Source organism: Amblyomma mixtum, chromosome 3, assembly GCF_055824585.1.
Source record: "Amblyomma mixtum isolate Tamu chromosome 3, ASM5582458v1, whole genome shotgun sequence".
NCBI classification, from domain to species: Eukaryota; Metazoa; Arthropoda; class Arachnida; order Ixodida; family Ixodidae; genus Amblyomma; species Amblyomma mixtum.
The window spans coordinates 278,967,348-278,990,310 of record NC_143014.1 but is presented as its reverse complement, the minus strand read 5'-3'; the positions used below and the strand labels follow the sequence as shown (position 1 = coordinate 278,990,310).

At 47.7% G+C, this 22,963-nt stretch overlaps 1 pseudogene across 1 annotated transcript in view; it reads left to right on the top strand.

Annotated features, from left to right (window-relative positions):
- The window catches only part of LOC149354997 (uncharacterized), a 32,034-nt pseudogene extending 9,071 nt beyond the window's left edge, over positions 1–22,963 (top strand). The window contains exons 2-9 of the transcript XR_016289685.1: positions 1,399–1,552; positions 3,627–3,753; positions 7,245–7,436; positions 11,318–11,724; positions 13,554–13,716; positions 16,047–16,312; positions 18,100–18,262; positions 22,638–22,963. The product of XR_016289685.1 is annotated as an uncharacterized LOC149354997 (transcript). The remainder of the gene's footprint in view (positions 1–1,398; positions 1,553–3,626; positions 3,754–7,244; positions 7,437–11,317; positions 11,725–13,553; positions 13,717–16,046; positions 16,313–18,099; positions 18,263–22,637) is intronic.

Here is a 22,963-nt window from a genome sequence, read left to right as displayed (position 1 = left end):
GCTCTCAAATCAGCGGCCCACAAGGCTCCTTCACGTCGACGGAGGCTAGAAACTCGTGCACCTGCGGCTTCTCCGCAGGCCCCTAGCGCCTCTAGAAAGGCAATCGGTGTAACCCCCGGTACGTCGGCGTCTTTTACGTTGCAAGGGTGGCACAGGTCTCTTGAGCGTGTAGAGAAAGAAAGGTACCGAGGAACGGGCCCAAAATAGAAGTAAATTAGTTTTTTTGTGCACACTCTGAAAACAAGCCTGTTTTTTTTTGGTAGTGAAGAACTATACCGATATTACAGAGATGCCAGATTTGTCAAGAATTAAAATTTATAAATTCTTCCAGGGTGAGCACGAGGATGTGAACAGGTTTTCCTGAGCGGTCGCAGTTATTACTCAGTGCGGCAAGCTACACATGACAAAGTCCGTGTTAGTGCAATGGAAGTCATGGACAAACCAGGGACTTTTCGGGGAAGTTTTTCTCTGTAGTTTTCGCATTGGACACACGCACAGATAACCCGCCGCTTTATTCGCACAGCATAAGAGAAAACCACATGCCAACTACGCGGAAAAGTCCCCACAAACCACTTTTTAATTTCGTACACAAAACTAGAGAAGCTAAGTAAAAAAAGATTTCACGTGATTTTATGACGAGGATATTCCGTTCTAGTCTAGCTTAATCATAGGAGAAAATACCTTTCTTGATGTTTCCAGCGTTCTTACGTTCTTAAAAGAAGCCTCTAAAGAATGTGAGACATTTCAGCTTCGATGTTTTGTCAAAAAGAATACACATACAACCAATCGCTTGGCGCATAACGTCCTTAGTTGTGTATGTGTCATGAAACACAATTCAACCAAGGCGCGGCTGAAGCACCGTGCCAGACAGATAAACGCGAGGCAGGGAGAATGCTCTGGTTCCATCGCTGTATATGCACGTGGCACACCAAAGCAGACTTAAAGCACTTCTTTTCGCACAAATTTTCTCTTGAGTCATTCTAAAACTTTGCGCTCAGCCCACTTCGGGGCACATTGTCCCTTGGGTTCGTGCCCCCGTGGCTTGGGTTTGGGCAGTGTCTGCTCTCTGGCTGTATATTCTGGCCACGGCGAGGAACCGGCTTCGCAGAGACATGATCCTCGGAAAGAACATGCACAGTGGCAAGCGCTGTGTTGAATAAAAAGTGCTGGAAGAATCCGCCTTGTGCATCCTTGGTATTGGCTGTATGCTGCGCTACACTTGTGTCCACCCCGACAGGATATTTCCCTATTTAATCGAATCAAACAAAATGAGACTCGTTGCTGCCGTGTGCTCTGTTGTTTCGCTCACCCTGGCCAGCTGCTACAATAATACAAAAATAGCAGGTGGCAGTGCAAATTCTATATAGAAACTAACACACGGGCCCATTTTCTTCGCAGAGCTGCTGAATCACGGTGGCAACGCGGCTGACGCGGCGGTCGCGGCGGCTGCAGCGCTCCAGGTGCTGAAGCCATACGCGACGGGAATTGGAGGCGACTGCTTTGCCCTCTTCTACGACGCCGAGGCTCGCGCCGTGCGGTGCATCGACGGAAGGTGTGCACTTGCATGGCTACTATCTGCTTCCTTCTATTTAGAAAATATGTTGTGCCTCAGAAAGCACGAGTGCAGAGACAGGCAAGAAGAAACAGCGACGATGCCGAGTGTCACTCCCTCTGCCATCAGGGTCCTTCTGAGATATGGCTTCAATGATCAAGGCGGATTAGAGTGACACAACGTCCTTCGGCAGCACTCTGACGATTTCATTTTTTTTTTGCGAAGCTCGAATTCGTAACCATAAGCGGACAAAATCTCCACTGCTGAAGTAGCTCAGCCACAACTGGCTCCCTATTAGGTAAGCTTTGAATCGGGCACACGTGGATGTCTAAATGCCTGCTCTTGGGATATGCAAATGAACGAAGTCAACAGTCACCGGAAACAAAGAAAGCATAGGATGAATTCTAAGGCGGAAGCCTTTAATGGCTCATCGTTGCCCGTCCGTCCGCGATAAGTGTCACTCTATAGCTGTCAATCATTCTGAGGACGTCATCGGTGGTGTATACGCCTTAAGCAAAAATCATTAAGTCATCTTGAAATAAAAATAACAAAATGAAGTAAAATAATAATAATAATAATAATAATAATAATAATAATAATAATAATAATAATAATAATAATAATAATAATAATAATAATAATAACTGTAATAATTATAATTATAATAATTAAATTAATTAGCATCACTTAATATTAAAAATAAAAATATCAAAATAAGTTAATAAAAGATCAATTTCTTACACAATAAAAATAAGAGTTAACAAAAATTAAGTACGTCCTCAAGAGGCGTAGTATGTCGTAACCAGAAATGACGTCACCTATGACGTCGTCATCGCAGTCTATATATGGAGCTTCGACCACCCCTACGACTCCACCTTGGCAGCTGCCGGCGCATGCGCGTGACGACACTTATGGCATCATCACCACTGTAACAGGGACCGCTGTAACAGTACAGTACACTGTTACAGTAAACAGGCGGTAGTGGTTTCGCCTCAACGCATTTTAGTTAGAGTACAGTTCGTGTTCGTGTTTCATTCGTTGCTAATAGTACGTACATATCGCCACAATCTCAGCTGCCGATCTCTCCGATGCCAGTGCGCTAAGCCTTTCTTGCAGCAGCAGTCTGGACCTCCGCCCGGTCGGTGATGGTGCTCTTGTTCGTAAAATAAAAGAACATTATTGCATTTTTTTCACTTGTTCCTTACGATCGCACACTGCGATTTAAAAAGGCCACAATTTCATAAGCAGCAAACCCGCTATCGAAATCTGTGACTCACAGCGGAGCAAAGCAGCAGAGCAGGGACCGCAACACATTTAGCGCAAGCACATTTGCGAGCACATTCAATGCTTGAAAACTGCACAGGGCTGCCTCATCCCTCAGTAAGTCTTCTTTTCGCTGATCAAACTGCTTCTTCGGAGACTAACGTCATCGTTACTTCTGATAAGACAAAAACGAATTTGAGTACTTTCGGGCTCAACAGGAGCGTGGAGAATTCATCATCTCGGTTGTGTAGTCAGCGCAGACTCCTGGGTAGTGTCTTTTGCGCACGCGGACAGCGTAGACGCTCCAGATTCGCAATGGAGGCGTCCACACATGATCTGGTTGTCCCTACATGATCTGCGGTCTGTGGTAGGCTCTGCGGTAGTGGAAGACGTCGTGTGACTGAGCGCAACCTTGACTGCCCAACGCCGTCAGCGGACACGCTAAATACACCCTCTGACAGAAGGAATGCATGCAATGGAGGCTATCAATGCAAATCTAGCCGTAAGCACTGCCAAAGCTAGATGTGTGTTTGGAGGCATCCATATCAGAGGAACATGAGGAGTGTTTCACCAATGCGTTAGCCCTCTAATAGGCAGGAGAGCTTTGGTAATGAGGCTGTAGCTGGCACCTTTGAGTGGAAGCGATTAGACAAGTGACGCCGCCTGCCGCCTCTTGAGTACTTTCTCAACAGACGAGCGAATCCGCGTCAGCCCAACTCGCTAGAGCCGGTAACGCTGCTCAGGAGTATCGGTCATAGATTTGCATGTAAAAGAGACTCTCACCAACCGGAAATATTCATCATGTATGCAGCGGCCCCAGCCCGGCCTCGCTGACTAGGGAGCTGTTCGCTGCCGGTGCAGATAGCGGCATGGAGGCCACCGTGCCTGGTGCCGTCAAGGGTTGGTTCGACACTCTGCGCCACTGCGGCAGCGGACGGGTAATAAATAGCCTTCCTTGCTCTGACGCTTGTTGCTCAAGCAGGCTTTTCAAACCATGCCGAAGGCGCTTCCGCTCGATCTCTGGGCTGAGCACTGCGTAAAGTCGAAGGCAACTTGTCGCCTCATGTGTTGTTGAAACAAAATAGACTTCGGATGAGAAGACGCTCGGGTGCTGCCCGTGCATCAGTGCTTCGGATTTTAGTGTTAGACATTTTAGAAGCGGATAAGCAACCGGTATTTACACCTTTCATGCTCGTACGCGAAAGCGTATGAGCATGGGAAAAGAAACATCCGCGAAAAAATTTCCCAAATAAAGCTTAAACAACGGGGCAACAATAACGTTCAGTACAACGATTACCGAGTGCATGCTGTTAGTTCTAAAAATTACCCTGGCTATTGAGGATACCAGCTTAATTTAAACCACATGGTTCTCCGAGAGACAACCTTTGACGAACGTACCTCACTATTACTAGTAACGAGACCCGAGGGCCCGGATTGCAAGTTGTTTTCCACCCTTTCACAAAGAGGTCGAAGAGTGCTGCCATAATCGACACCGGACTGCGGGAGACACTTGTCCGTGCCTGCTCTTAGAGTAGGAGATAGTTGAGGCACGGACCTCCCGCTCACTCTCCTCGTTGTCCAAAGTTTACCTGCCCCGTGGATAGTGAATAGTTCTATGGAGCACGACACCTCACTTTGGGGAAGTACGCGATGTTAATGAGCAAGATCCTGATGTCTTAGCGCATGCTTCTCGATGGCGTTAAAGCACGTGGTTATCACTACGCGGCGCTCCAAACATTAGGGGTGAGGGCTATGGCGTTGCAACATTTGGGAGGCGTGTGCACGGGCCTCGTCGATTTCAGCGTATAGTGAGTGTAATGCATGGGTGGACATGCATCTTACGCAAACAGAGTTCAGTTGATTGCGCTTTTGCTTTTATAACTGAGACGCAGTAATAGAGGTTATCAAACTGAAGTCGTGGCTGCTTACTGACGACTAATAAGAAATAGTTCCTCTAAATTAATTATTGTTTCATTAGCTTATAAACGAAACACAGCCTCACTCGTCGAAAATAAATTTCACGAAAAATCGGAACAATAACAGAAGACATCGTCGGTCCTCGGCGACAAATGCAGAATTTTCCAAAAGCCAGTCTATTTTTCAAGAGGCATTGGAGGAGCAATCAGTTAAGAAAAGCGGTGGGAGAAGTAGAAGACTTTGCGGGCTAGTTGCTTCATTCTGACATAAATAAAGCAGCACGAATGAAGGTGCCCCGTTTTGCCTTCGGGAACCTTCATTCTCGCTGCTTTACTTTTATCATAATAGACCAACTAGGGCGGCAGAAAGTTCTACTTGCATACTTTTGTTATACAGTCGGCCCTTCGTTTTGTGTTTCTTCTCCTACTTCACAACTGGATGCCGTCGTCAACATCACAAGGCCAACTTGCCACGCCAGGCACATCACGCTCTGCCTCAAGAAGGGATTGGTTCAGCGCTCTTTTCTGTCCCATCTTCGTCCCACCTTGATTCGCGGTTCTTTACTTATGTCGGTGGGAGAAATGCAGCTGTTTGAGGCGACAACAGCATACGCTCGAGATAAGAAGGTCGAAGCAGCGTGAAAACTCCGAAGCAGCTGCGTAACACTGCCGATATCGCAGGTGTTCGATCACTGCTATCAATGGCTGCTGCGAGTGTGCAAAGAGTGCCTTTTTCAAACTAGGATCAGATACTTCACCATGTCAGCCTAGTGGCTAAGGCGATCCGCTGCTGAGCCCTAGGATGCTGAATTGTGGGTCACGGCCGTGGCGGCCGCATTTCGATGAAGGCGAAATGCAAAAACGTCTACTGTGCGATGTCAGCGCCCGGTAAAGCAGCCCAAGGTGGTTGAAAATAATCCCAAGCCTTCCAATATGGCCGCTGTCGAAGCTCACAGGCTTATTTTGCATACTTTCCAGGCCTGGAGGCAGTGCAGAAATCGGTGGTAAGTCACAAAAACACTGTGCTCAGTAATAATAATAATCAATTTACAAAACGACAGGAAATACAAGTCTTGATGTCTGTGACGTCCGAATTGATAGTGATAGAGGGAGGAAGGTCGTTCCAGTGATGTGCAGCTTTTAGATCCCATGCATTTTAGCATTTCATAGCAAACCAAATAAGAATTCAGTTGCTCTACCTGTAGTCGAATAATTATAGTGCTTGGAGCATCAATGCTCATTGCAAGCACATACAGTAAGCCCCGGCTTTGATAACAATGCCATGGTTTGTCAGCTGGAAAACAGTCACAAAATGAAAAGATGAACAATACAAAGGAAAGGCAAAACATGGACCGCAATCCAGATTTTCCCACCTTCTCCATAGTAGACTACATCTGCCTTTCCGGTAAACCAGTGTTCAAGTGTATCGATATGGTCTATCTAAACCAAATGTGACGGGCGAGTAAGTACCCTTTCTTATCTATCCTTTCTATTACCTTTGGGTTTTGCCGAGTGGAAAAGCTGAACAACTCACAATCCCCGGCCTTTCTATGGCACGCTCCGCCGCGGTGGCGCTTTATCTGCAGAGAGATTCAAGCATCCTTGTACTAAAGAGGAGGCAACGTGAATGTTCCGCGTAGAATATCTGGTGACTATATTGGCACATATTGACACAAGCATCGCAATGATGAGTGATCACTGAAAAGTAAGAATTTAACAGGGATACTTGGGAAATGAGTCTTTGACCCATTTCCCAAGCATCACTGTTAAATCCTTTTCAAGCATTTCACCCTAAAGTAGCCGAGCACCAGACAGGGGAAAGCTTGTACCCCTTGTATCACCGGAGAGTACCCGGCGGCACAGGGTATCTAACCCCGCCCCTTCCGCATTGAAGGCGGATTCTCAAACGACTAGGCCATCGATGCTTTTTTCCCCTTTTTGTGTAGGCCACCGCTGCGGTCACCATAATTGAACTATCCTTTTATGTGTCACAATTCTGGCTCTTCGCGCACCGCGCTGGGCACAGGCTAGGTACCCCAACTGCCGGCATCCTAGGGCTTGAAAAGTTGGGGTACACAATGGTGGAATCGAACTTAAATAGCTGTGTGCACCGTCGCTTGTACAAAAGAGCCGCATGTTCCGCTTCATACTTTGCTAACAAAACAGTTAAAAGTTACTATAACCCGCTGAAACCAAGTAAGAAACCATTAATAAGAAAGTTGTGGATTGTCAAATGAAACTTGATAAAACATATATTTTTTTAAAAATACCTTTGTCTGGAACACCTCTTATCAACAACAAGAATTGTGCATTTACAGGATCATAGCGCATCTGTCTACGTGAATCGGAGCGAGCCATTTCAACGGCGAGTACCGGAGCACTGCCGGTCATGTGGTGGTCGGTATCCTCCTCGGCACGATCATTTCGTGCTGCATTAGCTTCTTCGCGCTACCGCTGTAATATGCCACTGAAAGCTGAAAATTTGTTTCAGAAGACTCCTCTCGTGCACGCAGGTGACAATGCAAGAAGTGCTCGCACCAGCTGTGCGCCTAGCGCATGAAGGCTTTCCGGTTGGCGTTGCGAACGCGTCCACCTGGTCCACGTACGAAGCCAAGCTCTGCGGCCTCGTGGGAGGCCGCTTCTTCTTGCCCGTGCCCCGGGCGGGGCAGGTGCTGCACAACGCGCCACTCGCCGACCTTCTTGAGGTGCGCTTTGGGTATGCATGCGTGAGGCTGCCACATTGTCTGGTCGTAATTATTACGGAACCACGAAAGATCGTCAGACTTTTCAGATCTAGATCCGAAGGCAGCAGTTTTTTGTGAGTTGTCAACATGAAGTACGGTCTTTCCTCTTAAAACAGCTTTTCGTTGACTGTCGGCTGCGGTTGATGGGACGCCGAGTCAAACTCCGCCCAATATTTGTTGGTAGTGCAAATTGATTGTTTGGATGATTTTCGCCATGCTGATGTTTCATGGACAGCAACAGAAACACTTATTGCCGGGAAAATTCTATATTAAAGCAACTTTTTTCTCTGTCATTCGAATCGAACTCACGTCGTGAGCATTGTAAATTACTTCTTGATCACCGCTTGGAAGTGAATGGCAATGTGGCTAGGCTCGGAGGTCCGCAACAGAAACGAAAGCAGTGACGTCACCATAGTTAACTCTAAGGAGAAGCCGGTTGCAGCGATACCTTCTTTCATTTTTTGGCCTTTCTTAGCCTATAGCTCAGTTTTCTTTGGTACGAGATAAATTAGCGACAAAGGCCAACTTCTATTTCTCTTTGGTGTTCCTTTTTAGGGCATAGTTTTTCTTTAAGATATGAAAATACTACAGAACACATGACATTAAGTACGACGCCAGGCACCAGAACCATCAAAGAAACAAGGACCCCGTGCATAACCTGCTTTCTGATGCGAGTGACATAAACCCATGGCGGGAAATTCTGCCATGTTAAACAGGCCTTCAGGGGATGGTTGAATGGTAATTGCGCTTCGGCAAAATACCAGCATTTTTTAACCGTGAAGAGGTGAATCTGGCTGGAAAAAGTGCTGATCAAAGTCCCAATTTCTCCATTTCTTCTCAACACAAGATTGACACACGGGTGGCGTTGCGCGGGTGAGCATACCTCCAGAGCCTAAACTAGAAATAATAAATCTTGCTCTTCTTCGCACCGTGAGAGCTACAGAAAAAATAGGGAATTACTACCTCTACATGCACAATAATGAAGTGGAGACAACTAGACTGTTGGTGGGTATATTTTGGATATGTCTATGCACTAATTTCTCAAGACGAATGTGAGTGCTTTATTGCCTTGCAGAATGCGGGTGATATAGGGTGCGTATTCGACGACACATACCATTTCTTTATTATTCTTGAAATACAATCCCAAGTAAGCACAGCCGATGCCAGTGTGCACGTTCTTTCCGAGGAGGATCATGTCTATGCAAAGCCGGTTCCTCGTCGCTGTCGGAGTAGAGCCAATGAGCAGTGCTTTCCAAGCCATGTTGGACACGACCTCAATGGACATTGTGCTAAGAAGTCTGTTACTCGGCAAGCTTTCGCATGGTCCAAGTGCGGCATTGGTGAACAAGAAAGTCCATTACGTGATACAGAGGGTGTTTAAGGAAAGACGAAGTAAATTTAAAACGTACGCTCTTCAACGCAAAATTGACCGTGCGCATACATGCCTGTGGGCGTGGCGGAAGATACAAAGCGGGTTCCAAGTGATAATCAGCGGACTATTTGACCAGCATCTGTCAACATTGAAATATCTCGTTCGCAACATAGCTCGTTCGCCTGCTCTGTGCCCGTTGCTCTTTGCTTGTTAGCTAACTACTCAGGGCATTCCAGAATTTCTTCCTGCTGTCGTGTTCCCCGCTCGTTAGTACTTTCCTTCATTCGCTTATTAGAGAGTTTTAGCTGAGCGTTTTTACGGCCAGCGGAGAGGAGCGGACGAGCGCAGCCGCCATTCATTGTGCATGCGCACGTCGCTGGGCCGTCCAGCGTTTTTACGGAGCGAAGCTTACGCCCGCTGGGCTTACGCCCGCTGGGCTGCCTATCGCTCCGCTCAGCGGAGCGATAGGCAGCGCGCGAACGTGCGGGCGTGTATGGGTATTCAAGATGGCAGCCTCTTTTGTACATCTAAAACGCGACACTTACTCACAGACTCTACCTTTACTAAGCAGTTTCAGCGCATTATTAGCAGGCTTAACTGACATTCTTTTCATTCTAACTCGAATTGTGACCTATAGGTGGAGCAGCAGGGAAGCGACACTAAGCGACTCTACTCCGCTCGAGAAGACGGGTGATCCGCCCGGCTAAAACTCTTTTCTCGCGCGCCTCTCCGCTGGTATATCCGCTCGCCTGCTCCGCCACGCTGGGCGTAAAAACGCTCAGCTAAAACTGTATTATTTCGTTCGTTCACGTAGTCGTTCGATCGTCTGTGATTCACTTGTTCCGCTCGTTCACTTGTTTTTTTCTCTGACTTTCTCCCCTATGCCTGCTCTAGTGCGCAGTTGTTTTGCGATATGCTATGTCCAGCTTCCTTGCCTTAACGCCGACTAAAAAGAGTGAGCTGCCTGTATCCACGTATATATAGTAAATTTTAATTTGATATGGTTTCGGAAACAAGTCTCCTGAGGGAGTCAGGTGTGCCGACAGTGGTAAAAGCCATAACAGGCGAATCATAAGCACGGCATAAACAGGCGACGTGACACAAAAACAAAATGCAGCACAGAGAAGCTGCGCACGGCGGCAGCATCACGCCAGGTGATATTCTAGAGCATGTCGCGGTGGGCGGTTACGCTTTCGATTGTTAAAACGTGTGCATAATATCTTAAAAGAGCTCTTTGATGAACCCTTCATCATTAAAGGTTTGCTTACCTGCCCGCTTTCCCCACGTTTTCTTTATGCTGGTTCAAGGCATCCGCTCAGACTTAAAGCCAGACATTGCGAACAACTAATTACAATCATCAAAGCAGTCGTGTCGGCAGCTGTACTACCCTGCCCCTTACATTCGCGGCGTTGTCGCAAGGTGCGAGCAACGAACTCCAATATGAGGTATGATGTGAAGTTAAAGGACGAAATTATGAGGGAACTGTGCATGCTGCAGCGAAGCACACAATAAGAAGCAACAGGCGGCGTCCTGGAGGCAATATAGATGGACGAAAACAGTCTGAAGGACCTTCAATGCCCTTAAAGCCGTAAAAAAAAGAAAAGGTACCGCAACCATATAAAGCGCCTTGCTCGACTGCCAGACGGCTGCTTCGAAAAGCAACCCTGTCACGCTGGCCGCCAGAAGTTGGCGCCGGCGTTGGTGGCACTGAACGCTGCGCTCGAGTGGCACCGCCTAGCCATTGCAAGTTGCATATACGCACAAGCGTTCCCCACACTGCTCATTCACCTTGTGCCATGCATACCGGGAGCCTGGAAAAGAAGCGGCAATTACAGGCTAAGGCTGGAAAGAGTGGTTACTCGGTTTCACTCCACAGAAACGGATCGAGAACAGAATTGCTCTTCCATGTACCAGAATTGGGTCCTGATCTATGCGTCGCCGCACTCCTAATCACAGGTGGAAGCGCATAAAACTGACAGATGACATGCTTGGTTCATATGATGAAAACCAGCAGTTGAATGCCATGACAATATTGCTGATTTTTGTTCACTCGGACATTCGCTCGACCACTCCGACATTCGCTCGACCACTTTTGGTAGCTAGCCCTTTATAAATCAGGAATCGTACCCAGATAATATCTTGGAACCAAGAATAACACCGTTTTGACGTAACGCATGAGTAGTTCTGCCAACAGACATTGCGTAAGCACCTGGTATGCCTGTGGTGGGCAGCTTACCTTTCTTCAGCACTGCACAACCTTAGGAAGTCGCCTAAGGCTGTACGATAGTCGGAAGACCAGAGTTTGTAATGGGTTGACTACAGCTTACGGTTACAAGCACAGGCTTACGAGAAGCTCTGACAGGGCTACTGGAAATGTCGAGTGCTAGAATGTACGCTGGCACTGAGATGTGTAAATACTTCAGTCGCGAGCATCTAGGGCGAGTGATCGATTTAACTGCGAATGACGCAGCGCCTGGGCCGTGACGGCGCGGGCGCCTTCTACGAGGGACCCGTGGCTGAGGCAGTGGCGACAGCCGTGCAGCGCGCTGGCGGTGTGCTCACCTCCGACGACCTTCGCCGGCACCTGGCAACGAGCGGCGATGGGTTGGTGGAGCCGGTCAGCACCACGTACCGGGGTACTCGAGTGCACACCACGCCGCTGCCCAGTCACGGCAGCGTGCTCCTAGAAGCACTCAACATCCTCGAGCGTTTCGAGCTGCGCCAATTGGACAGAGCTGCCTATGAGCACCTGGTCGTGGAGGCACTGCGGCTGGCGCTCGAGGATGGCCTCGGGTGGGTGGCCCACGGGGGACCCGCCCAGGACGGCAGGATGACCTCCAAAGAGCATGCGAGGACCAGGCTTGTGGATCCCGAGCGGTGAGGATAAGCAAGTTCGCGAAACCTGCTTCATCGACAATTCCCTCAGTGTTTTTGTTTCAGCCTCTGCGCCGATAGAAGATGTAGACACTCATAAGTTCTGCACACCCACTGATGCACATGCTTCGCTTTCTACTGAACGGTAATTAATTGCGAACAAGGTTGTAAAGTGTGCGATTACGTCTTGTTGTTCAGTGAACGGTAAATTAATTACTGAGAGCTCTCAAGTAGTAGGTTTCTGTAAGATGCAGTGTAAGTTTAGGAAGGCGCTTCATGCCTGCCATCAGAACAGAGCCAAACGATAGCCTTATGAAAAGTTAAAAGAGGGGAGGTGAGATGAGGTCAAATGAGAGGTGGGGGTGCTGTTTGGAGTGGCTGTAATGAGTGCGCGTAGTTGTGTGAAAGTTTGCCTTTTTTGACTAGTTACGTATACTGGAAAGGTTGCTTTGCTGTGTGCTTTTCGAAACCGCATGTATTTTGGCACAATGTAGCCAAATTTTTTCGAGCTACAGCACCACAAAAAATCGCGTTTTCGAAATTCTAAAAACTGATTTGGCTATTACTAACGACCAGATACAAAAAAAAACATATTGCAACCAGTTGCCTAGCTGCGATAGTTAAACAGTTAATTATCGGAATTTAGTTGACCACCTTACTAAAGATAATTCACTGGCTTTCCGGTGTTCGGCAACAACAGTAATACTATGCGGTGAATGTCATATTTTAACCCAAAAAGCCTATTTCTGAAAATTACTCAGTCTTCGCTGGAACACCTGGAATGTTTATAATTCTCTCTTACAATATTCTACCTTTGCTTCACATTTGGTGCGAAAGCACTCATACGATCGTCAGAGCCGAGCGAAAATCTTTCCTGTGCGTCTTGCATCTTGGCTGTGCTTCTTGCTTGTGCATCGCTCTTTGCCATACCAAATGTGACGCCAAGCGGCAAGAATTTTTCCCGGGCCACTCCGAAATTTCACCACGGCTGATTCGGACCAGATTCGATGTCCAACCATGACTGACCGTGCGTGACCCGAAGGCGACCTCCACAGTTCGAGATTTGCGCCATCACGTTACTATGATGTCGCTTGAGTAGTCACCATTTACGTCACAGCACGCCATACATCGGTTTAGGCGGAGTTAAACCCAAACTAATTTTATTGCTTCTCCACAAGATACATCTATCCGGAACTTTTGTTTCGCAGCCGCAGTTGTAGCAGGGAACTGATGGGTGTGAACCTGTTTCATTTTTTTGCAGCGAGACTTCATGTTTACGAAGCCGTTCACTGATAGACAGGATGGTTTTCAAAATTTGTCTTTCTGCACCTTAAAAAAACTACATATACAACCCCACTCCACACGTTTCACAAGCGGGTTGGCCTTCTTCATCTGATCACTTTGGGTTAAAGATTCATATTGTGAGATAGCGATACGAATTTACAAAGTCTCCAAAAAACTTTACGAACCCTAAAGGTCACAGCCACAGTATTCGATTTACGTATATGTACTACTTCGCGCATGTAAGGCATAACCTCCGGTATCGCTGCCCATAGAATGGGAGAAAAGCCGATCAACTGCAGCTTCAAAACCTGTTTGTAAAAGCTTTCCGTCGTCTTGTGGTTGGCTTTCGTAGCCGCAGTCCTATCTATGCGGTGGGTGGGAACCTTTTCCATTCCGCAGCTACAATTGCGATTCGCGAAATGGGAGAACACAAATCTAGCGAATTTTATGAGCGGCAAGCATCGCACACTAAAATTTCAAAAGCGCTCGGTTTATACATGTTTTATTTAAGGGTTTTTATTGACACGCGCTTGTTGTCATTCCCACAGAACCCGGGACTGCAGAGGAATGCGGCTACCGACAGCTCCGGAGCAGTCCCATACGGTTTTTCTGGTGACAGCCGACGGCAGCGGCAACGCTTGTGCCTTTATCAACAGCAACTTCTTTGGCTTTGGATGCGCTGTTGTCGAAAATCATGGATTTGCAATCCACGTAAGTCGTACATGCACCCCCCCCCCCCCCCCCCCCCCCCCCCCTTACCCCACCATCGTTTTCCTAGAAGCGACTTTGCTCCTGTGCTGCTGCACTCGCGTTTAGCTAGCGCGGGTTAATTTTGGCCGCTTGAGGTTCTTTAGCATGCATAAAAAACCAAGCCGGTAAGCGTTTGCACCGTTCTAAATGCTGCCGCCGCAGCCGGGATCAAATCTGCGGCCTCGTTCTTGCCAGTGAAATGTATCACCGCTGAAGAATCAGACCAGATGACGAGCGGATTCTGTCGGTGTACCGATTCAGAAAACTACAACTGCTGGCGTCATCTGATATCGAAGAGATAGGGACGCTGGTATTCTGCATCAAGCAAACAATGTGGAGATAGCTGGTCATTATTCTCGTTTCTAACATTCCAACAGATTGAGAACAGAAGTGATCGTTAGTGCCGGACATGACGCTCAATGAGAGCGCATCCTGCATGGCTAACCTAACAATCTTTTCGTATGCGACGACGGACGGCAGCGTTCGTGCTCTAGACCGCTTGCAGCTAAACTTAAGTCCGTTGTCCAGTGAGTGGACATGCTTCACCACAGGTGTCATGTATGCTGATTTCCTGCTACACGTGCAGAAAATTATAATATTTTCGGGTACACTCTTGCGCTGATAATTTACTTGCGCAGAGCAAGGGCCAGTGCCGCGTACGCGTGCCCGTGCCGGCTTCGGGCAACAACGGACCTGTCCGCTCCTAGTCAAGTCCCTGCAACTGACATTCGCAGTAAAAGAACAAATGGTGCTGCTACCGGTTCCGTCCTTCATGGTCTATAGTAATTCGCGTTGTGCTATTAGAAACGTGTTTTCCAGTGCAGAGCTGATGGAATGGAGGAGATGGAGAAGACACATCCGTACTGTATACGTCTGCTTTTTACTCCCGTTGTTTGCAAAGTGAGGTGGGCACTCCGTTGCGACAATAAAGTCCCATTTCACACATTCTTTACTTTTCTTTTATGCACAGTCACCTCTCTTACTGTATTGGGGAAACACTTTTATGACTTATCTGGATCTCTGATCTGACTGCAAAAGCGTGCATTAAGTATTTTCAGCGAGCACTCATTCCAGTAGATACCTGTTTAGCTCTGTCCATGTGCTGCCAATAAATGCATTATATGAATTGAAGATAGCTCAGATAAATCATACAATCAAGGTGACGAATGATCCACTACCAATTACTTTTTTTCAGTTTCTGTCATGAAATACAAGAGCTGCAAATTAACTAATTTTAACCTACCTTCCTCTCATAATCTCTATGGGAAAAGGCTCATTAAATTTAACGGAGCACTTGTTTGGAATTCTTTGCCAGTTCATAAAGCTAGCCCTTAACTTTAGCTCAGCTATAAAAAAAAAGTACTTTTTGATGTATAAAAGAAAATTGCAACTGTATACTCATTGTGTTGCTTAAGTTACATCTGTTATGAATCAGTTGTGTATTGTATTCTTTCATTTCCACGCCTGCTGCGTTTGTGCTTGTACCCTTTGTTAACCATAAATCCAGAACTATTTAATGTATTTGGTTCCAGCAATTCTTTTGCATTTTGCAATATATGGCGTTTTCTTCGTTTGCTGTTTTGACGTCATGCTACTTTTATGCTGCAGCAGTCGTCTTGCTCTTCTGCTGTGTGCTGTTTTATCGTCTGCGTTTTGTTACGGTACAAAAATGAAAAGATTTTTATGGGTCACGCCACACCGATGTTGGCATGCCAGAGAGCATTGTTTTGGATTTTTTCGTCCAGCTGGCTTTACTAATTGTGCACTCCGTACACGGGTCTTTCTTCCTTTCATCTCCTGTTGTGGCGTGGCCACGGTAATCGAGGCCACGCGAACTCATGTTTGTAGGAGAACGCCTCGTCGCTGACCCACCCCAACAGCTAGGTTTGATCGATTATTTGAATAATCACCATATCTTGTACAGCAGAGTGACGATGGTAATTAGAGGATCTCTTTTTCCTATGTTGTGCACTGAAAATTGCGCGCATCGGTTTACAGTATCCTCGTGAACTTGAAATCTTCTTTTTCGAGCGGCCCTTTTAGAAGCACCGAGTGTCATGCTGGTCGACAAGCTTCTTTGAGAATATTCAGAAAGCAGTGTAACGCCTGTGAATATATTGGTGCCTTTTTTTAGCCGCACGTTGCTCGCCCTCTCGCAAGCGCCAGGCTGTGCAGCTTGCATTTCCGTGTGAACAGAACGGTAGCACGCTGCTTCCTGGTCATCTGGAGGGCCATAACATGCAGCTTTCTTCCAGGAACTGCCGAGTTATGTTTTACATGGTGTACCGCAGTGCCGCGGCCGAGGATTCAACGCCCTTGAAGGCCATCCAAACTGCGCGGGCCCTTGCAAGAAGCCATACCACACTCTTATGCCCTTGCTGGTTACGGACGCTGCGAGCGGCGACTGGTTGGCCGCCCTAGGCACAATGGGCGGTTATACGCAACCCCAGGTGGACCTGCAAATATTCCTGGCAATGGCCGAACGGGGACTCGACCCACAAGCAGCACTCGACGCTCCGAGGCTCTACATCGGCGCCGGCAGAACCCTGCGAGTGGAGTGAGTGCGCAACATGTAGACGCGCACTGAGAGGGGCACCACGCCAGTCGGCGGCGCAGCATCGATTTGGAGCTCGTTTCTTTCGGAACTGGTCAGAAAAACCACTGATTACATTTACTCTTACTGGCAGCGAGAAGAATGGTCAGGCTCATAATCACCTAAAGTACACCGGATACGAATATAACACGGTTCACTATGCGCAGGAAATTGATGCTCTTTTCTACTAGTTCCCAACAACTTGGAAGCACTACAGGGATCCTTTTCCTTTCTCTTGACCTATAAGTCCTTAGCTCCTGAGCTCGTCCCGAATCGCACTCCTTCGGGAAGTAAACTATGATGACCATGTAGTTTTTTGTTGGAGGTGTAGCTGACAAACAGACGTCATGTCGGTGGTTGCATTTACTCAGTGCCGTGGGAAACTTCAGTTTAATAAGAAAACTTTTGAAGCAGGTGAGTCATGCGGTCTAATTTGGCGAAGTGCTTACGATGTCAGGCTATAGGTTTCTTTTCTGATGGTGGCTACAGTTGAAATCGATGTAAGGGGTCACTGCTCCTCGTCGGCGCGCCCCTCTATTTTTCCCGTGTCGAACCTCAGACTTAATTGACACGTCCTTAGAGTGCCATCACTTCTGCGCACACTTGGTTGCCCCACACGCTGTGTATAGTTTGGTTGGAAGTAGTCTAAAATCTGTTTTTATGGTTTATAATACAGTTAACTGCATCCACTAATGCTAGAACAATTTTTACACATCGGAATCACAATCAGCTGCAGCTGCTTCCGGCCTGTCTCACTGGCTACAAGTGTCTATTAAAAAAAAACAGTCACAAAAGTCAAGGTACAAGAGAAGGAGTGTTCACGCCACAACGATCTCGTTCTCTTGTCCCTTGTCTTTTGTGACTGTTTTTTTTTTTCAATTTACAATGTACCAAGTGGCTCGCATTTCAACCCTTCTACAAGTGTCTGTTTGGAAGGTTTCGGCAACAGCTTTGCTAAAGGTCGGTTGAGGGAAGTGCTGTGCAAACTAGATAAACCTTTTCATGTATTAAAATTGGCTGAGACTGAAGTCTCGAACCTACAAATATATAACAGCGTTGTTTTTTTTTACTTTTAAGGTCAGCGAAGTGACTCAAATTGCGTAGTATGAAATCTATCCGAAGGGGCTCAACAGATAGTTTCATTGCTGGTACCTTCGCCCTTCGCCCTTCACAGTTCAGCAGATTGATGCTGTTTTACCCCAAATATTGCTTCGGACATTATTTCATATTTATACCCTGGTATTTATTATCGACACCGTCGTTCTTCCTTTTTACAGCGAGAACACAACGTCGCTATGATCAGTGTGGCAGCGCTAAAAACTGTCACGCTGACAGCGGCTCAGTTATACCCACTGTACAGGAAGATGGAAGCGATGTTTTGATTGTACGGTTTTTAAAACTGTCACCCGTGAAATGCCGCGGCGCGAGCTATGGAGCTTCTATATCGCAGAGTGCCTAATTTTTATATATCGTTTTTGATGAATTACTTGAACGGGATGTCAGGTTTTACGACGAAATAACAACGCAGCAGCACGTGGCCTTCTGAACTGCGTCAAACAACATGGCTGCATAGAGCACGCGAACTTCAAGCGCTGAAAAATGGCGTTCGCAGGGCTTCCTGTCGCCGCGGCTGTCTTCTCATCTCCTTCAAAACTAAGATCCATGCCAGTTCAACGAAATAATCGCGGTGCCATTCTAACATCGCTGTTTCCCAATATCACGGCTTGATATACTGCACTCACGCTCTGCAGTGATCCGTTACATCTCGAAGAAGGATTCCCGGAGGACGTGGCAGCCAATCTCGCACTGAGGGGCCACCGCCTTGAATCGTGTCGTGTGCGGCGCTTGGACCCCGCCCCCAGAAGCATTGCCCACATCGTCACCCGAGGCTCCTGGTGGGACAGCACCGCCAAGGTGAGGTCGAAGGGAGGGAGGTAGTCTAATTGCTTGCCTTCCCGAGAGATAGAGAAAGAGGGTACAGTACTGGTTTTCGTAAAAGAAAGACGCAGCTTACCTGCTGTTACATTTTAAACAGGACCTTCTGTCTGGCTGAGCCACAATATTTCCAATTTCCAAAAAATCTAGGTCTACCCAAAAAATCTAGGACTACCCAAAAAATCTTGAGCTTTTCGCTAAGGCTTCACTCATAGCCTACATGCAGTTTCGGACCGTTAAACGTTGCAAACCGTGAAGCACAACCTTGCTGTCATTACTGCGACCTTTCTTGGCAGCGAAAGTTTCGGGGGGGGGGGGGGGGGGGGGGCTGCACTTGAAGTCAGCTGCATGGGAGCTCACACCCGAAAATTAACTGTTAGAGTTCTCTAGAAGAGAGACATCAAAGGCCTTCTTTGTCACACCTTGCGTCAGGGTAGTTCTTGATAGTCTTGGAACGAAGGTTCTGCAAAGTCCGCTACCACCAGCAATGAATTAAGGGGGGGGGGGGGGGGGGGGCTAAGGTGGCAGCAGCCCAGGGCCTCCCTCACCTGCAATAGCAGGAGAAGGGGGGCCAATTATTCTAACCTGCTTACTATATGGGACCACGAGCAATATAACTTCGAGCGACACGTATGAAGCGAGAAAACTATAACGAGGTGACGGGCCCCCATATAACATATCGTCGTTTAGCCAAATCAGTTGTGAAGAGCTTGCCGAGCTGCAAAAACAGGAATCCTCCGCCACCCCAGCGGGGTCCCCTTCCTTACGAAGCGATGTGGGTTTGCTTACGGATTGCGGAAAGGTTTTCGTGGTTTCCTATCAATCCCCTCGTCCAGTGGTGTCGGAAGATAGTGTGTTTCAGAATCCTGGCGTCGGCATAACACCCGCTTTAGGACTCCCGCTTCGGCGCCAAGCATTCCGCTGGAGCTGCTTTTATTATCCGCTAAAAATCCAGTAATGTTTAAAACCACAAAAACCAAAACTACAGTGCTGTGCTCGATGTGAAAAATACTCGCATTGCGCCCTTTGCATGGCGTACAAATGTAAGGGTACGCAAAGCTTTAGCGTCAGAGCAAGGTAGGCAAAACGACATCAGAATGCGCAGCGGCGTTTGAAGCGGCGTCTACTTGTGCGAGTATCGTATACAGACAGTTGAAATAAACGTGCGCAGTATAGAATCCATCTCTCAGCTACACGGGTGGATTATTCGAGTTCTAATTTCGCGCAGATATGGCATTGGGTTGTCAAAACTGTTTTATACGGTTTTTTTTCCTTCGCTTTACCCAGTTGAAAAAATTCAGACAATTACGCTACTTCCTAAAGCGAAATTTGAGCGCAGCTCATCAGCTGTTTCAGCTTTTCGATAGATTTAGGCAAGGAATTCGAGCAAGACATGTATCTACAATTACAGTTAACTTGTTATTTTTCACACATATTCCTTCTTCAAGAAACACTCCACTAACATTTCTTGATTGTCGTGAAGGAAGCTTTGTGGTCGGAGAAATAGATGGATATATGCTAGACTTGCAGCACCAATGCCTGGCTCTCAAAGACGAGGTCTATGCAAGTATTTCGTGAGCTTGTCACAGCCGTGGGAGGCGTTACGAGCGAGAGGAACGGGATGTTCTCCTGCATAAGTGGTAAAATTTCCTGTTTGTCTTTATATCTACATTAAAGTCCCCATCCTTCCTGCCACCCTGGCAGGTGGCAGTTAATGGTTGATCGCAAGAGTTCGCTCACCGTTGTCAGGGCTAACGCATGCAGCCCCCATATCTCTCTCATCACCCCACGTGCCCATAAGCGGCATTCAGGCGTCCACTGAACCAGGGAGACATCTATGCACACTTCCTGCTTCCTCCCTTCTCATACGGCGCGGTTCAGGTGTCCACCGAGATATGAGACAGATACTCCGCCATTTCCTTTCCTCAAAAACCAGTTTTATTTACTTCCCTTTTTTAAAGTGATCGGAGTGTAAAACCTCAACGCCAAAGCCAATGAACACAATGAACACCGACGGCCTGTGGCTTCAGCGCCGCGTTTCTGCCACAACGTTGTCAGTGCCAACGCATGCAGCGCACATCTGTCACTACCTCAACGCAGCTTAAAGCCCGATTGAGGTGTTCACTGTTCCAAGAGGGCAGTTATGCGCCTTCCCTCTGCTTTCCAAGCTCCTGCTCCATTGGTTTCGCAGCTTAAAGCACGACTAGGGTGTGTACTGCTGGTTACGAGGGACAACGGCGACGGTGACACCGCGAAACGCAGAAACGGGTGCCAAAGAACTGCGCTCTAAAACAAGTCAGGCTGTGCTAGCTTCTTGGAAATCCCCCAGTCTCACTTCGCGCTCCGGCGGCTACTAGGAAAGCGAAACACTCGTTTGTGGGTTTATGTTTAGGTTTATAGGCTTAAACGTCCCAAATCAAGCCCGGCTATGCGGGACGCCGTAGCGGAAGGCTCTGGATAATTTTGACCACCTCGAGTTCTTTAATTGATTTTAATTTAAATGGCGCTGTAATTGTGTCAGATATCTCGGTGGATACCCGAACCACGCCTCATATCGCATAGTACACGGGCCTCTAGCATTTCGCCGCCAGCGAAATGCGACCGCCGCGGCTGGGTCAATTTAGTTTGTTGGTTCTTTTTTCTTGGGATTGGTTTCGTAGAGCCAAGTGAAAAATTTTATGTTTTGAGGAAATACAAGGTTCAGTAACTGCCTCCCTCGCAGGTGTAAAACTCAACCGCGTCTTGCGGGGAAGGAGGAAGGTGTGAATGAAAGGAGAAAAGAGGCGATGTTGTGGAGGGCTCAGGAATAATTTCGACCGCCTGGGATCTTTAACGAGCTTTGACATTGCACAGCACACGGGCGCTTTTTTGCATTTCGCCGCCACCCGAAACGCGGCCGCCGTGTGACTGCGTTTGAACCCGGGTACTCGGCTCAGCAGCCCAGCACGCTAACCACTGAGCCAGGGCATAAATTCTGCTATTCAAATGTGCCTCACGAGGGATGTAGTGAAAGTTGATCGTGTACTCAAAGTAATTTTAATAACTTTTAATATTCTAACTTAATATACTAACGTGTGATTCTATTTCGTAGTCGCTGCCGGAGTACTCAGCTCAACTGTAGGAAGCTAGCTCAGCCTGCTTTTCTTTAATTCGTTAGCATTAAAGAAAACCATTAAAACAGTGCTGCGAACGAAAACCCATCGGTCGGCTTGTGTACGGCGGCCCTGAAAGAGGAGAGGAGGCGGCGCGAGCTACCATGCAGCCCCGCAAGTTGACGGTCGGCCCACGAGGCTCTCGTGGCGTTCGGGACTCGGCCACGGACGGACACGTGTGGCGCGTTCCAAGAGTCGCGTTGTGTTTTGAGCGCTGTAAAACTACTGCTGATGCGTTACTGCTGCATGAATCTCATTGACCGCACTGCGCTCTTTTAAATTTAGTGCAATTGAAACGAAACATGGCATATATTCCAGTAGTGCAGCAGGGGGCGGAACGGGGGGGGGGGGGGGGGGGGGTGATCAGTAAAGGGAGAGGTGCCTACATGCGCATTAGCCATGGGCTCCCTTTTTTGTTAATCCGGCCCTGGCTACCACCGAAGAATGACGCCTCCATATCCGATATCAAGAAGCTGTTGCACGTTCCGATCGCCCAGGGAATGCTGTCTTGGGACTTCCAGGAATATACGGCACAAAAGCCTCTGAAACGAGCTTATAGCTACTATTCCGACCGAAAGATATCAGAAATCCTGAATTTTGTTTAATAGAATGCATGACTCGAACAGAAAGACGGGCATTTTTCAAAACCTTGTTACTCAATGCCCTATATAAAGTTGCTTACTACTGTAATTGGCTGAAGCAATAAAATCCGTAATGATTGTATTAACAGGTGGAGGCTTTGCCACAATTAATGAAGTCTACTGATGCTGAGGTCCTTGTGTCCACTCGTCGGTCTCAATAGATTTCGGTCTGGTTTGGTTTTGGAGGAGTTTAACGTCCCAAAGCGACTCAGGCTACGGGGGACGCCGTAGTGGAAGGGCTCCGTAAATTTCGACCACCTGGGGTTCTTTAACGTGCACTGACATCGCACAGTACACGGGCCTCTAGAATTTCGCCTCCATCGAAATTCGACCGCCGCGGCCGGGATCGAACCCGCGTCTTTCGGGTCAGCAGCCGGGCACCACAACCACTGAGCCACCCCGGCGGCGCTCACTATATTTCATTACATCAGCTAGTACTTGACAGGTGAGCAACTGCAACCAAAGCAGTTCCGGCGCATTTGCTTTGGGCAATGTTCCGAGCATAAATTTGCACCGCCCGCGAAATATGAGGGAAAGCCTCCATTTTGTGTGCATTTGCAGACTGACGGCAAACAATCGGCCCCAGTCCTTTGGTTCGGCTGTGACCCCCCCGGTGTGACGGCATCGCAGCAGCGGCAACACCTATGATCTACCCTGACATCAGGGCTGTGCATTCACGCAGAGTGTCGCTCCCAGCTGCTCACTACGCGGTACAAGCGTACTCAGCGAGAGATCCCGGCCACAGCGCCAGATCAAGCCAACGCTGCTGCCTCGTCCCCATCGTTTAGGAGCGCAGTGACGTGAAAAAGGAGTGAATTAGTTTCGATTTCTGAATGTTTTAGGATGTCTAAACTGCACTGAAATGCATTAAAAAAATTAATACGAAA